Consider the following 17,881-nt stretch of genomic DNA (forward strand, 5'->3'; position numbering starts at 1 on the left):
CTTAGTCACACAGCGACCTTGGTGCGCCTCTTTTTTTCTTTGCATCATGTGCTGTTTGGGGACTATTTTTTTGAAGTGCCATCCTGCCTGACACTGCAGTGCCACTCCTAGATGGGCCAGGTGTTTGTGTCGGCCACTTGTGTCGCTTAGCTTAGTCACACAGCGACCTTGGTGCGCCTCTTTTTTTCTTTGCATCATGTGCTGTTTGGGGACAATTTTTTTGAAGTGCCATCCTGCCTGACACTGCAGTGCCACTCCTAGATGGGCCAGGTGTTTGTGTCGGCCACTTGTGTCGCTTAGCTTAGCCATCCAGCGACCTCGGTGCAAATTTTAGGACTAAAAATAATATTGTGAGGTGTTCAGAATAGACTGAAAATGAGTGGAAATTATGGTTATTGAGGTTAATAATACTATGGGATCAAAATTACCCCCAAATTCTATGATTTAAGCTGTTTTTGATTTTTTTTTGTAAAAAAAAACTAATCCAAAACACACCCGAATCCGACAAAAAATGTTCAGGGAGGTTTTACCAAAACGCGTCCGAATCCAAAACACGGCTGCGGAACCGAATCCAAAACCAAAACACAAAACCCGAAAAATGTCCGGTGCACATCACTACTCACCAGCCAAGCTGCTGCTTCCGGACCGCTGCCCTCTACCTGGCCGCCCGCTCCATGGAATTATGGGAGAGACGTCATGATGTCTCTCCCATAACGCCGCACATGTACAGTGCCTGAGCTGGCAGCCGGAGCTCAGGAGTGGTAACAAAATCTCAGCGGGTGCCCGGCATCTCCCTTGGTTAGGTGAGCCTGGCCGGGCCAGATCAAGTGGCTTTGCGGGCCTTATACGGCCCGCAGGCCTGACGTTTTCCATCCCTGCTATACTACTGTATAGTCACTTTCAATTGTGTGTTGTTACATATTGGAACGTAATCTAGTCCTCACCAAATGCTATTCCCAATCTAATCTCTTGTAACAAGAACCTCAGATCAGATTTTACTTTTTGCTCAGGACATCGCCAAACAAATCTACTTCTAAGTCTCTTTTAGGATTCAACCCCATAAACCTCTCTTTTACAAAATAAATGCCGTCTTCTTACCCAAGCAACTTTTCAGTTTCTGTTCTGCAGACCTTGCCCTGGCATGGTGGTCCAGGAGCAATTAATTTTGTTTATGGTCAATGTATTAGGCAAAATTAGTGCTGGTGGCTGTCAATCATAAAATATTTGGACAAACAGAAGCAAATCTTATCCCTCACCACACAATTGAACCTAAAGGTGACATAAACACAATTTACTTCATTTCATATTTCTTTCTACATTTCTCAATAAGAAACTTTTGGCCTACGGGTGCCGTGAAAAAAAGTCTGATACTCTAGGGGGCCGTGATTCAAAAAAGTTTGGGAACCACTGACTTAAAGCATAATCTGATGAAGCAGGCTGTGAGTGTGACCCATGAAATGTACCATGCTCGAGTTAATGGAATGCCATATATTTGGAATAATTAATGAATGTTATATTGGCCACTATACGAATAGAAAATACTATAATACAAAGAGACATTTGCAGTTCCCAGTTTTACTGCGCCCAAGAGTGACATGTGGCTTATTATTTTCCCTTTTTAGGGGATACTGTAGTCTTCTTATCTCTTGGGGGTCACAAGCCATACCGGCTACCTCTTAATTAGGAGTGGCATGGATCCTACCCTTCAACGACACTACACATCGCTATCCTGATTCTCCCCCTGTAAGGAATAGAAACTACCATATTTACTGTAAAGCACAGATAAAACCAAGTGGTTGTGATAAGTGAGCCAGCTCCAGAAAGTGTACTGTATGTGCTACAAGCTGCCAATAACAAGATGTGGAGGCACAATACATTGTTTATGTGGGCAATCTCACCTTGAATAATGTGGGTAACTTTACTAATTATCTTATGAGGGCCGTATAATGGAATTAAGGGCCCATACACACTAGACGAGAAAGTAAAAGATCTCGCTCAGAAGGGCCAATCTGAGCGAGATCTTTTACAATCTCATCCAGTGTGTACACTCAATGTCGTTAACGATTCACGCTCCCGCGCATCGTTAAATATATATTTAAAAATTATATATTAGTTATTAAACTTTTATAGGCAGCAATATTAGAGGTAGCAGTTGTCTTACAAGGGCTGCTGAGAGCTGTAGTTTAAGTAGTTTCTTGATAGTAGTGCGGTGCCGGATCCTGGCGCCAATTACAGTGGCTGCCGCTGCTGCCTGCTATTATCATTTCTGGGCATCAGTGCGGGTGAGGGACTACCCGGTGGAGGAAGGGGGGAGGGAACGACGACTCGGGGCTGGACTGCTGCTGCCACAAAAATGTAATCTACCTACTAGCTGCGGGTGGCACCACTGCGCAGTGCCCCTCCTCGGCTGGCACCCCTGGTGAGTGCCATCCTGGCCAATAGGTAGATACACCCCTGATCATATGTTAGGTTATCCATAATCTTTATAGCATTTTGTGTATGCAGTGTGGGTGTGCTGACCAGTCTCTCACACAGGCATGGCAGCATGATGATCTGTTTCTGTGTAAATGACTCGTATAAATAACCCATGTAATGAATGGGGCCTGTATATACCCAACGCTCCTGTGATTTCCTACTTTCAGGGTATTTGTGCAGAAAACCCTTATTTGATCATTGTACCTTAAGAATACATATTTAGGGAGCTACATGTAACATGCAGGGTATGTAGCTCAGTGAAGAACCTGAAGACACGTTTCACTTATGGGCCCTACTCACTGGCCGAGGTGCCCGACGGCCGATACGGCCGACGAGCGACCCGGCGGCGGGGGGGGCAGTGACGGGGGGAGTGAAGCTTCTTCACTCCCCCCGTCACCCGGCTCCATAGACGTGCAGGCAAATATGGACGAGATCGTCCATATTGGCCTGCATGCACAGCCGACAGGAGACCAGCGATGAACGAGCGCGGGGACGCGCATCGTTCATCGCTTAAGTCTCCACACTGAAAGATATGAACGAGATCTCGTTCATTTATGAACGAGATCGTTCATATCTTTCAAAATATCGGCCAGTGTGTAGGGCCCATTAGTTTTGTTTATTTAGAAATGAATATTCTGTTCCTGCTGTATTCCTCTGTCTCCATATACTCCTCGTTTTCTTCTCTGCTTTCTGCACTGTGTAATCATTGTATTATCATCTGTCTCTGGCAATTATTGTATATATGATCAGAGTTTGTATTGCCATTGTCCATTCAATAAATACAGTTGTGGGTAGAGCCATTACCAGGGGCTGCAGGAGGGGAGGCACGTAGTTGTTTTTCTCCATCTCACTTGTACCACAAGGAACATCGAGGCCACTTTGTGTAGAACTTAATTGGCCAGTAACTCTTGACAGCTGGCATTTACTCTTCTGGCCTGTCGCCATTCTCTCTATGCTAGCTGTTATTCTCTCTTGTGGTGTTGGAACAGGTAGCGGTAGTGTTGGTAATGGTGAGGGGTTTGGAGACAGCTTGTAGCTGTTGATGTTGATCAACATCTATGGGAAGGAGACAGACACGACACACAAGGTGGTGGTGGTGGTGGTGATGGGGTGGGAAGGGGAAGGGGGAGGGGTAAATCCTTATGCTTAAGTCTGATGTTTCTGACTTGCAGCATGTCCCAGCCCCTGTCCAGATGGTCTGGAGGACATAATGGGGTGGTGGAAATGTATATAATGAAGGAGCGGAACTGCATCAAAGCATAAGGAGTAGGAAGAAGGGGGCAGGTGAGATAAGGGTATTTGGGTTGGGGAGGGATTTGGGTGGGTGAGGGTAGTGGGGATGGTGGGGGTGGGGATGGAAAAGAAGTTGGGAGGGATGTTGAGGGGGATGGCGGTGGTAGGGTTGAGGGTAATGGTGTTGCCATTTGATCTGTGGAAACAAGACAATCAGGAAACTTATTTTTAGTAATTGCTGTATGATAGATGTGTCTTTGAAAAGGTGGCTATAGCATAGTCATTGATAAGTATGGAAAGTCCTATCTAAAACACACATTTCCACTGCAGATAGTGGGTTTCTCTAGTAAATGGGCCAATTCTGTCTGTCCTGTGGCTTCTCATTATAAGGCAGAGGTGTCAGTTACTTGAAAAACACCTGGTGCGGGTTAAAAGGGGTGTGTGGTTTATCAGCAGGGGCGTGGCTTCATGACAGGGGGCATGGCTAAGTGACCCGACCCCTGTTTTCTGCACATCATGGGTACGGCAGATGGGGGCATCGCCCGGATACTAGTGTATCTGCAGTGCTGGCTTCTGCACTGTGACAGGAGCTGGGTTGCAGCATGTTAATAATTTCTTAGCCATACCTACCCTTAAATCCTGCCTCTATTGCCTAAACCTAACCTCCCTCCATGGCCTAACCCTAACCTTCTCCCTCACAGTCTAACCCTGGCCTCCACTCATTGTCTAACCCTAAACTCCCATCTGCAGCCTAATCCCCACCAACCTTCTTAACAATAACCACACCTTGCAGCCTAACCCTCCCACCCACAACCTAACCTCCCAACCCCAGCCTCATGGTGCTTACACACTGGTCCATCAGCCAGTATGTACAAACGATATGTCTGTGAACCCCGTCGTTCACAGATATTGCATCAGCCCTGCAGCACAGCCGACAGCCAATATCTAACGCTGTGTGTGTATGGGCGGTCAGCTGACCACCCATACACAAGGTGCTGCAGCCGGCGGTGATTGACAACTGAACTGGGCAGGCCCATGTAAATGCCTGCCCAGTTCCTGACGTCAGTCCTGACGGATCGGGCAATGTGTATGCTCAACACACTGCCCGGTCCGTCTTTAGATATATCTGTAGATCAATTGATCTGCAGATATATCGATAGGCGTGTACCCAGGTTAAGTCTCCCGCCCGCAGCCTAACTTTTATGTCAACATTCTGAGAATGTTGATACGTTGCCCGTTGATATGGTAACAATATTAACATAATGTCGACATTGTTATTGTGAAACCTTTGACTGTATCTCCTCATTATAATGTAGAGCCTGTATCTAGTTATTGTTACCTTTCTTAAGGGCAGCCGCAGACTCAATGTCAGCTGCCACTCTGTACATTTTCCGGCAACTGCAAGAAAAGAAGAAAGGGACAATCAGAGATCATACATAGCGAGCCGGGAACGTTAGCTGAATGTACAGTAAGTAAAGAAACCATAATGCAATCTGTAAGAGGTGTTAGTAACTTACTAGATGAAAATGTAGAGGATGAATGCAGTGAGGGCCACAGCACACACAGCACCGCATACACTGATAATCAGCAGGTTCTCTGCCGTCAGTGTCATCGCTGTGCAGGAAAGAAACACACAGGTGACTTACTCATCTCAGTTACAGCCATGCTACACATACCAATTCATTACTTATATCATATCAACAGCAGCGCGGGTTCCTTCACATGGGGAGTATTGGTGATATAGGCAATGAGTATAATAATACAGCCTGGCACCTTTATATTCCCTGTACACAACATGAGGATATTCAATACTGTATCTGCATATTCAGGTACCATTAGATATATGTTGTATGGTACCAGTGGTGATACAGATTAGGCCGGGACTACTACTGGAACGTCTCCACCTTCTGGGTTTTATCAGCTTTGCCAGTAACTGCGGAATTGTATCCAATACATAGAGATCTGGGTCATATGTAAGGGTAATAAAGACTAAACCCGTCTGCCTGGCTGATATAAAGGCCTTACTGGAAAAACACATACGATAAAGCAATGTATAGTAAAGGTAAGGATGAGGAGTCTCTCCACCTGACATACTCTATGGGGGGAATTTAATTCTGTTCTTACAAGATCTATTCAGAATTAGAATTACCACTCAGTGTTGTGTAAGGTTTCCGTGAGCTGCATATTATCTGCTGAATGTGTCTCATCATTTAGCCAAATAAAATGTATTTTTTTCTGCTTAGTAAAATAATAGAAAGGACTGAGGAGTCCACTTACCTCCTGGCTGTTATAGAAGCGCCGATGTTAGAAAGAATAATAATATACAGTACACAACACAATAATGCGTTAGCACAGCAAACCACGTCCTTATACTCCAATAACTACCTATCAAAAGAGACTGTTCCAGCCTGTCAGCTATATGAGCCTGAGCCCCATTATGATGCGTTCTGGCTGTAATAATTACAGATCTAGAACCTGGTTGGGACTATTGTATAGAGCCTATGAAGCAATAGAAATCCTGTGTTACTTCAGTACTACTACTGTATGTGATAAAACTACAGAAACTAGTATTCAGAAACGCTTAACAATCCGAATTAGCCGTAATATAATTGTTAATAAAGGATAAAATGTAAAGTCACTTTGCTTTAGGGAAATAGGATATTGACATGGATTCAGTATGATATACCGATGGACGAGATGCCAGCGGTCATAATACCGACAGTGGCATCCCGACCATCAAATTCCCGACAGCCCCCCAGAAAGTACCCTAACCCTCCCCTACCCTAACCCTCCCTTGTGGGTGCCTAACCCTAACCCTCCCCTCCACGCTGCCTAAACAACACACTCCCCGCTTGGTGCCTAACCTCCCATTGTTAGTGCCTCCCCTTTTAATATTATACATATATAATTATTTTTTATTTTGGTGCTAAACCCCACTGTACTTTACTATTATTTTTCTGTGTATAATCTCATACACGTATTGTGTGACACCAGGGCTGCCATCAGAAAGTGTGGGGCCCGGGACCGAAAAAAATAGGCAGGGACCCCTACCACACACATGTGCGCTCACAGACTGCCCCCATAGATACACACACACACACACACACACACACACACACACACACACACACACACACACACACACACACACACACACACACACACACACTAAAACACAATACACGAACGAATGCAGCAAAACATCAGTGTTTTTTATTCAACAAGTGGATCATACTAACTTTGGAGCTCCATTACATTTGGATGGAAGCCATGATTATGACACGCCTCTCCGGTGTAGCAGTACACGTCCGCGCTAATAGGTGTCACTGTCACAATCTCCCTGAAATACTCTTTCAAAAGTAGGCAAGTGTGGCACATACCTGAGAATCCCTTTATATGCTAGCTCCATAATTATTACAAATAAGGCAAGTGTGCCAAGATAGCAGAACACCCCCTATTGCCCATGGGACATCAAAGCTGCCACTATTAGCACCCCCTACCCCTGGAGGATGGCTAGGGGCCCCAGTGCATTGCTTTGCCCAGGAACCTACATGGCTGTTAAGACGACCCTGCCCATAGTCTGCATTATAGAGCTATGTTAAGTATGAGTATTGGTAGCCCATCATTGCAAGACCACTTTTCAATGATCTGATTGAAATATGAAAAACATTCCATATTGTAAAGAAGGTTTCCGGTTGCCTGGAAACCCCCCTCCTCATGGCCAGTGACTCAGATTATGACAACAATAGCAACAGAATATAATACAATTACTAGAGCTGCTGCCACATCATGCAGTTTAAGGGACAGAGCGGACCTTCTGCACGTGCCCAGTGGTAGCAGCTTCTACTACCAAGTTTGCAGTGTGTGTGGTGGATCTGAGCTCTCAGTGCACTGGACCAGAGAGCAGCTGCCAGGAAGAAGAGACAGGAGTCTTACCAGGGGCGGAACTCCCGGAGACAACGGAGTCTGTTGCCGCCGGGCTCTAGCCCTGAAGGCGCACATGGCTCCAGCCTCCTCCATTCTATCTCGACTGCAGGGCCTTAACTAGGGTAGTGCAGATGGTGCTCAGCCCACATTTGCCTTGTCCGCATCCACCCACCTATGCACGGATTCACACACGTCTCACACTGCAGCCTTCCTCCAAGCCACACCCCCTTGTTACGATCGTGGAAGTTCTGCCCTGGCACAAAGAAGCAGCAAAGTGACAGCTGGATAATCTTGGCTCCCACACCACACAGGTCAGCTAAGCTAATAGCTCCAGGAGTCCATCAGCCTACCTCTCGTCCTTCCCCTCTCCTCTCCCTCACCTGTCTCTACAGAGCTGTGCTGGGCTGCAATGTTTTTAGTGAGTCTGCTGCTGCAGAGCATCAGCTGCAATCTCTGCCTTTGCAGTGGAGGGATGGTGGGTGATCACACTGATCGTGCTTTTCCCACCGTGCCACCGATTTGCTCCTGCCTGAGTAGTTTTCATGGCGTCCACCCGTTCCCCCAGTTTTTGTATATATTTTACATATGGGGGCATGGCCTCGCCTCTGTGATTAGGCCATGCCCCCAAAATCTTCCAGGCTAGCTTTACATACAGCACTGTCAATAATAGGTACACATTAAGTGTCAGCACACTCTGACAAGTCTCTATTTGTTTTTGGCCCTCTTTTCCACTCCACTTCCCCATCCCACTATTCTGATTCTGTCTGCTGCTGGTCTCTCTTCATACTAAAGGACAATGCTAAAATCTAACCCTTTCCTCTGTAACATAAGTCTATCCTCACATCCCACATCATTACCATAGCCTCCCCACTAACCCTAACCTCCCCCCTAAACTTTGCCTTCCCTCTAGTTGCATCACACTAACCCTAACCTCCCTCCTAAACCTCACTTCCCCTTCCGTAGAGTAACCCTAACCTCCTTCCTAAACCTCACCTCCCCTTCCGTAGAGTAACCCTAACCTCCCCTCCTGCAGCCTTACCCTAATCTTACCACTAACCCTAGCCTCCCCCTCAGTAGCCTAATTCTATCTATCACTCCGATGCCTAACCCTAACCTCCCCTGGTGTGTGGAAGGGACCGGTATGTGATCCCAGCAGATGGGATGATCGCAATATGGGGTGAGGTAAGTAATATACCTTGCCCCCCTACTCCTAACCCTTCGGTACCGCAGCCTAACTGTAACCGCCCCTTTAGTGCCTAATCCTAACCCCCCCCTTTCCGCAACCTAAACCTAAATCTCCCCCCTTAGTGCCTAAACCTAGCCTCACCACACCTTAACTCCCCCCAGGTGGCAGCTAAACCTAACCCATCCTCCCTCCACAGCCTTACCCTAACAGACGCTACTGCGCAGTGTAACGGACGCTACTGTGCAATGTAATGTGACTAACGAACGGTGCTGTGTGGTATAATGTAAGTTACAGATGCTGCTTTGTGGTGTTATATGAGTAACGGACACTACTGTGCGGTGTAATGTGAGTAATGGACACTACTGTGCGGTGTAATGTGAGTAACGGACACTACTGTGCATTGTAATGTGAGTAATGGACACTACTGTGCGGTGTAATGTGAGTAACGGACACTACTTTGCGTTGTAATGTGAGTAACGGACAATAATGTGCGGTGTAATGTGAGTAACGGACACTACTGTGCGGTGTAATGTGAGTAACGGACACTACTTTGCGTTGTAATGTGAGTAACGGACAATAATGTGCGGTGTAATGTGAGTAACGGACACTACTGTGAGGTGTAATGTGAGAAAACGGATACTACTGTGTTGTGTAATGTGAGTAACGGACGCTACTGTGTGGTATAATGTGAGTAACGGACACTACTGTGCGGTGCATTGTGAGTAACGGATACTACTGTGCGGTGTAATGTGAGTAACGGATGCTACTGTGTGGTATAATGTAACGGACACTACTGTGCATTGTAATGTGAGTAATGGACACTACTGTGCGGTGTAATGTGAGTAATGGACACTACTGTGCGGTGTAATGTGAGTAACAGACACTACTGTGCGGTGTAATGTGAGTAATGGACACTACTGTGCGGTGTAATGTGAGTAACGGACACTACTGTGCATTGTAATGTGAGTAATGGACACTACTGTGCGGTGTAATGTGAGTAATGGACACTACTGTGCGGTGTAATGTGAGTAACGGACACTACTTTGCGTTGTAATGTGAGTAACGGACAATAATGTGCGGTGTAATGTGAGTAACGGACACTACTGTGAGGTGTAATGTGAGAAAACGGATACTACTGTGTTGTGTAATGTGAGTAACGGACGCTACTGTGTGGTATAATGTGAGTAACTGACACTACTGTGCGGTGCATTGTGAGTAACGGATACTACTGTGTGGTGTAATGTGAGTAACGGATGCTACTGTGTGGTATAATGTAACGGACACTACTGTGCGGTGTATTGTGAGTAGAGATGTGCGGCGGGCACTTTTTGTGTTTTGTGTTTTGGTTCTTCTAATTCCACTTTTGTGTTTTGGTTTTGGCTTGGTTTTGCCAAAACCACCCTTTCGAGTTTGGTTTTGGTTTTGGATCTGGATGATTTTTGAAAAAAACGTAAAAACAGCTAAAATCATAGAATTTGGGGGTATTATTAATAACATTAATTTCCACTCATTTCCAGTCTATTCTGAACACCTCACAATATTGTTTTTAGGCCTAAAAGTTGCACCGAGGTGGCTGTATGACTAAGCTAAGCGACACAAGTGTGTGGCACAAACACCTGGCCCATCTAGGAGTGGCTATGTTTTTATTAGAAAAATTGCAACAACAAAACAAAGCAATCAACAAACACGAGAAAAAAATAATAACTTACATAAACAAAGGTGATACCAGCCAAAAGCCATACTTAAATAATATTGTCCAAAGTCTTTAGTCCGACTACGATGGCATAATATATCAGATTAGTGTATGAAAAGGCAATGCCAAATAAACTCAAAAGTCCATAGCACTGGCAAGATTAATAATAGTTTGTCAAATAGACAATCAATAGCAATATACAGACCAATATGTACAAAATCAAGCCATAACACACAACAAAATCCAAACATAGAGAAAGTGAGGTGAGATTTTAGTCGTATGTTAAAACCATAACATTAAAAAAACTATAACACAAAATCTACAGGGGGTGAAAGAAAAGAAAGCCAGAAGGATGAAAGGAAGGAAAGACTTCAGCCACCCACTCAAGGGGGTCTCAGATGGCGCCAAAGCCTGGACCAACTGACGGCATCCATCCTCCCTCGATCCATATCCATCATCCTCTTTACCTCGTGAAGAATGGTACCAACCACCTCAGTACAGGAAGGACTAACCTTCTAAGGGAAACTAGACACCGTGCACTCCAAGTGTGGTACCTGACCGCTAAACTAACTAAGTAAATGGTGACTAAATCAAACCTCCCAAACCTCTTTTTGAACGCCCCATACGCCCACTCAGGGTAACTAAGCCCCGAAAGGCACGGAAGGCGTAAAGCGGCTGAAACGGCTTTGTAAATTTTTACATTAAAGGGACACTCGAGCAAGAAGTGGTCCACAGTCTCCACCACCCCAGGACACTCCTCATGTGGGCAAGCACGATCACTGGCACCTTGAAACCCGATCTTCCCCCTAACATAAAGCTTCCCTTGAAAAAGAAGCCAGGCAATGTCTCTGAACTTCAGTGGGATCCTCCGAGAATTAATCAGATTCAACCCAGCTGAGTACACATTGCCCGGGCAGTCCCTTAGCGATGGCTGGGCATAAAAATGAGATAGCAAAATGGTCCTCTCCAACTCCCTTCTAAAGATGCCTTTGACTTCACTCATCAAAATTCCCCATAGCCTTGTCACCTTCAAGCACAAGATGACGTAGATCGGGAGGTATCCGCATTTATCAACTCGGAGGTTTCTCACCTGACCGCCATCTATCCATGACCTGAGGAAGGGGTGCACCCAAACCCTAAAGCCTTCTACCCACCGAGGGGGGGCCTCCAAAAACAGACTCCCAAGATGTAACTTTACAAAAGTGGATGTGAAAAACACCACAGGGTTGACCATACCAAGTCCACCCTCTGCCCTCGGTCTGTAGGTGATGCCTCTCTTAACGAGATTCATCCTGTTCCCCCACAACAACAGGAAGAACAAAGAATAAATCCTGGACCACAAAGATTGAGGCAAACAGCACACATAACTGACATAAAGAAACACCGGGATCAGGTGAGTCTTACACAGGTCAACCCTTTCCCTGAGAGAAAATTTCCATCTTCTCCAGCACTCTACTTTACGGGCAGCAACTTCCAGCCTACTCACCCAATTTAGAGTGGTATAATCACCACGACTAAACCAAATCCCTAAGATTTTGATTGACGAATTGGCCCGGGGAAGGCTGTCCGGAAGGCTGAACTCCTCACCTTCCTCCCCCATCCAGAAAGCTTCACATTTGTCTTGATTTATCATGGAGCACGAGGCCCCAGAGTACTCGCAGATAAGGTGTTCCACATCACGTGCCTCAGTCGTAGACGACACGATAATCGTGACGTCATCTGCATAGGCCACCACCTTCAGCAGACACTCCGGCCCCAATTGCACCCCTTAAGGGGAGCACCACTTTCAACCCTCCTGACGAAAGGGTCGATTGCGAACACATACAGAAGGGAGCTCAAGGGACAACCCTGACGGACACCGGAGTTAACCGCGAAGGCAGGACCTACCCAACCATTGACAAGCGGGAAACTCTCGGCCTGATTATAAATAACGCGAAGCCAATCCACCACCCTCACTGGAAGTCCATACCTTTCAAGCAAGGCCCACAGGTACTCATGATTGACTCTATCGAAAGCCTTAGACTGATCCAATGCCAGCAAGTACTTTCCCCACTTCTCAGCACGACATCGCTCCACAGCCTCCCGGACGCCAAGGACAGCACTAAAGGTGCTACGGCCTTTCACGGTACCATGCTGAGAAGAAGAAAGCAACAGCCCGGAAACTTCCATCAGCCTATTGAAGAGCACCTTTGCCAAAATCTTCCTGTCTGTATTGAGAAGAGCGATGGGGCGCCAGTTCTCAACATGAGATGGATCCTTACCTTTGGACAATAATATGAGGGCGGACAACCTCATGGAGGGAGGGAGCAAACCCTCAGCCAGGCTCTCATTAAAAACCTCCACAAGATGAGGAACCAAGAGGTCCGAAAATGCCTTAAAAAATTCAGATGTTAAGCCGTCCGGGCCCGGAGATTTCTTTATAGACAAACCGTCTATGGCCTTCCTGATCTCCTCCGCCGTCACATCACTTCCAAAAGAGGCATCAAGGCCCCCGAGCCCAGGTGTCTCCCTAAGAAACCTTTCCATCCTTTCTCTGATGAGTGGCTGCTCGGACAAAATATCGGAGTAGTAGGATCTGATGACCCCCAGAATGCCCTCCCTATCCTCACGAAGGACACCCCGAGAATCAACCAAACCCCGCACCTCCTTCAGATCAACCGACTTTCTACAATTCTGACAGGGATCAGGTGAGTGGTAAGCTCCATAATCCCTCTCCAAAATCAAGGAAGCCATGCGACTGTATTGATATTCCCTCAACCGAGCCTTCACCCGAGAGATCTCCCCACTATCTCCACGCTCAGAGATCAAGAAATCAAGTTTCCTTCGCAAGTAATAGTAGGCATTTTGTTTTCTCAAGTTTTTCCGGGCTACCAACCTACGGAAAAACCCCCGAGTACGCTTTTTACACTCCTCCCACCACTCGGATCTACTCCAACCTGCCTCCAAAAGAGTCTCTTGTAGTTGAAAGAAATCTCTAAAGGACTGTCTCACCATCTCCTCCTTCAGGAGCCCCGAATTCAGCCGCCATAGACCCCGCCCTTTCTGAGGGGTTTCCGAAGCATTCAAAGCAAAACTCAGAATACAGTGATCGGAGAACTCTACTAGCTTCACCTCAGGAGGCAAAGTTTTCGCGGACTCCTTAACAAAAAACCTATCTATCCTAGACCTACGACTACCACAATAGAAGGTGTAACCCGTGAGGTCTGGAAAATGGCGAACGTGCACATCCACCAGACCAGCCTCCCTAGTTATGCTAGCTAAAAAATTGGAATCATGACCCAGGGTTGTCTTTGTGCCCCCCTGTCTTTTGGCCTAGTGATAGCGTTAAAATCGCCACCAAAGACAATCTGCCGGGCTGAAAAAAGAAACGGTTTTATCTCTGTGAAGAGACATCTCCTGTCCCTTGGGGACTGGGGCCCATAGATGTTAATTAGCCGTAGGTTCTGTCCCTTCAAGTTGATATCCAAAACCATACACCTACCTACCTGTAACTCTACAATCCTGTGCACGGTTACCATACCGGTAAAAAGCACCGCCACCCCACCGTACGGCTCGGCCGCAAGAGACCAGAAAGACGGTCCACGCCTCCATTCACGCTTTGCTCTATGAAGAACCGCCAGATCACTAATCCTGGTCTCCGGCAAAAATAAAAAATCAGCCTCAATTGTGCTGAAAAAATCAAAGGCCATAAAACGAGCACGTTCGGACAAAACGGAAGCCACATTAATTGTGGCACATCGTATAGGCTGGGGATCCATGTTTCATTGGATTGTAAGGTAGGACCCAATCACTTTCTCTTTGCTTGCCTACTTGACTCCTCATCGGAGCCATACCTTTTAAAACTAGTCCCCAAGGGAAGAGGATCATCCTCCCCAACAAACACCTCCTCAGTATCACTCTCACCTGCAGTGGGAGAGACAGAGAGGTCCATGCCCCGAGCCTCCCCCAAAACAGCAGAAATATCTCGGCCCAAATCATCATGAGGAGGACCCGGATCAGGAGGCTCCGCTCCTGGAGAAGCGGGAAAGGACCTAGGGTCCACAGGGACAGGGGGAGGATCCACGAGATCATGGGGCAATGAGGAAAGGATTTGAGGGGTACAGGAAGGCATGGAGGAAAAATCCCCCACATCTTCCCCGACTGAACTCTGAGGTTTCCCATCAGTGCCTGATGTTACCACCGATCTAACTTTTGAAGACACCTGACCAGAACTATCAACCTCATTACTTCTTCTCCTCCTTTCACTCCTCATACACCCCTTCCCCTCCACCACGGACGCTACTTCCCCAAAGGAACTCTTAACAGAGGACCTCCTTCTTTGTTTCTTGGGTTTATCCTTTGGGACCTGGACAAGCTGCCCTTCAGATAAGATGATATCACTGTCCTCCACCTCAGACTCTTCCTCAGAGTTAAACTGAAATCTATTAACACAAAAAATACCAGGGTCTGAATCCCTTCTTTTGGCCAACCTTTTCCTTGACTTAGATTCAACCACCTGAAAGCCATCTTTATCCACCTCAGCAGACACCTTCCTCACCACACTGTTCTTCTCTACCACCGCCCTCACCACTTGCTTTTCTACAACCTCCCGTCGCTCCTCCTCAAAAAGACGCCCCATTTCCCTCTCTAGCTCTTCCCCCATAACCTCAAGGTTATGGGAGGCCTTGGGGCACCTACTATAAGGATGGCCTTCGCACCCACAAAGGTTGCAGGTTACGTTGCCACAATCCCTCGCCACGTGCCCAGTTTTACCACAGAGGGCACATTTCAGGACAGTACAGTCACTGCTTAGGTGACGAAAGTCTCCGCAGCGGTGACACTGTCTAGGTTGACCAGGATAAAAACATTGGATTTTGTCTCTCCCAATGAAAGCAGCAGAGGGAACATGGCAAGGCACCTGACCATTATGCCTAAGCCTGATCACAGCCGACCAGGCTCCACCCCACACACCTTTCGTGAAATCAATCTTCACCAGAGGAGACAAGATGTCGCAATATCGACTTAACCAATAGCCAATATCTGCAGCAGGGAGGGATTCATTCCTGACCAATACAGTTGCACGGACTCTATCCTGGCGAGTAACAGCCGCCGCTTTATAGCGACAATACGGCTCACACCCCTTCTTTAGCTCCCACTGTTCCCAGAACACCCGCAGCCCTTGGTAAGATATGAAACTAAGGTCGTAGTCAGGGGTCTTTATAGGGTGGATGCAAGCAAAAAGATCAGGGGCATGGAAACCCAATGAGAACACCATTTCCAGGAAATCCCCTTTAGAAGGGGGTTCCTCAACCCCTATCCACTTAAGTGAAACCACGTTGCGACGCTTACCAGCCTGATCAGAAGCCGAAAACACCTTTGGAGCAACAATCCTATTGCCACTTGAGACAGCACCCGCATAAGAGGACAAGCCCGGCTTAGGAACTACCTTAGGGGAGGCCTGCCCAACAGAGCCTACAACATTACCCCGCCCAGCACCCTGCCCAACAGATACAGAACTAGCATTTTTATTGGCCAAAGAGGTTCTAATAACGGATATAGCTGGCAAGGATCTCACAGGTACGCCCAAGCTACCATATAGACCATCAACAATAGCCCGCTCCTCTGCAGATAAATCTTCTTTCCTTAATGCCGGAAGACCTTGGGCAAGTCCACACGATGACACTGGACCCACCGACACACTCTTAACACCAGTCTCGGCAACATGTTTTGTTTTAGCCCTAGCCTTAGAGCAAATGACACCATCAACATTAGTGCCAGTGGCGTCTTTGGCACCACTCACCCCTGCCACCATGCTTGGCTTGCTAACGCCACCACCCGTAGGCAGATTGGGGAGACTCGCCTTCACCATCTCACCGGCACGCGCCGGACCCACCATGGACGCAACCTGCTTCCCAGCGGAGGAGGCCAGATCTTGGGAGGTCGACCCCGAGCAAGCAACACCAGCCTGAACAGCGACACCTCCCAGACCACCATCCAACCGCTGTTCCACAATCAAAAGAGGAGACGCCTCCTCCACCATAGCAACATTACACTCCAGGCCCTGATCCATCGCAGAATCCACAGCATCTTCACCAGCAGAAGCACCACCATCACACCTTGGATCCTCTTCCTCAGGCACGGTCGATCCACTTGGCTCACACTCAATTTTCTCCTCTTCCTCCAGCTCTTTCTGAAGTGCTAGCATCCTGGCCTCCAAACATATACATTCAAGCTCCAACCTGCGTATGTCCCCCTCCATCCTCTCCCTTTCCCATTTTGGACAAGTGTTCCTCCTCCTCTTCTTCTCCGCAATCAAAATCCCCTTCTTAACAACTAACATTTTCAACTCAGCAATGTCAATACTCGATTCACCAGTGCTAGCAAAGTCCTGCATCTCCATCTCCTTACTACCCTCATCGATAATTGCCATGCTAGTCCCACAAGAAGATTGGGAGTCGCCAGACGACAAACCCGTCTCACAGACAGACTGCTCTGTCACTTTGTCCTGGACCTCCACAGGCAGGTCAGAGGATATACTCCGGGCACCAGCCGCCCTACACTCCAACTTAATTGTCGCAGGGAGATTACCCCCAATTGCAGCGGATGAGAGTTGTGCTTGCGTTTGTTCGGTGTCAGAGGATACCACATCGAGCAACGAACCTGACTCCACCAAGGCATCACACTTCAGCCCCGGCTTCTTAGTTTTTGACACAGAGGCCACAGTGGCTGGTTTCTTGACATCACCGATCCCTGAGCTACCCACAATAAACTTTGCAGGGGCTACCACAGGTTTAACAGCTCTGGACCTGGTCACCGGTCCCACGGTAGCAGCCACAGACTTTCCCTCACACACCAACAAAGCAGATCCAGATGGCACGGAAACGGGGGGACTTAAATTCACTGTACAGGGGGTCATCTTCACTAGACACCCCTCAATTTTCACAGCAACCGAGCCCCCAGTCACTTTTTCCTTAATCATAGATGTCTCATCACCAGTTGGGCACACAGGATTTTTTTTAAGCACAGCAGATGTAGAAATAGGCACCACTTGAACGTCACCTTCCTTAATCATTGTCACTGATTTATTGGCAGCCGAACTTAACATGGGGGGAACCACTTTAGTAACACCTGTTGGCATGGATGGAACATTACTAGCAGGGGGCTTTATTCCCTGATTGTCCTTATCACCATCCAAAACCTCCTCCACCTCCTTTTGATTTTTTACATTAAGGCTGGCAGCAGTGCACACTGGTGCCGCAGACCCAGGGGCCACTATACCAGCCCCTGCATCTACAGAGCGACGATCACACGCAGGGAACCCGCCGACGGCCGGACTTACTAACCTCTTCACCGTCGCGTCAGCAGGGGCTCCAGCGGCAGAACACTCT

Source organism: Pseudophryne corroboree, chromosome 8, assembly GCF_028390025.1.
Source record: "Pseudophryne corroboree isolate aPseCor3 chromosome 8, aPseCor3.hap2, whole genome shotgun sequence".
In the NCBI taxonomy this organism is placed as follows: domain Eukaryota; kingdom Metazoa; phylum Chordata; class Amphibia; order Anura; family Myobatrachidae; genus Pseudophryne; species Pseudophryne corroboree.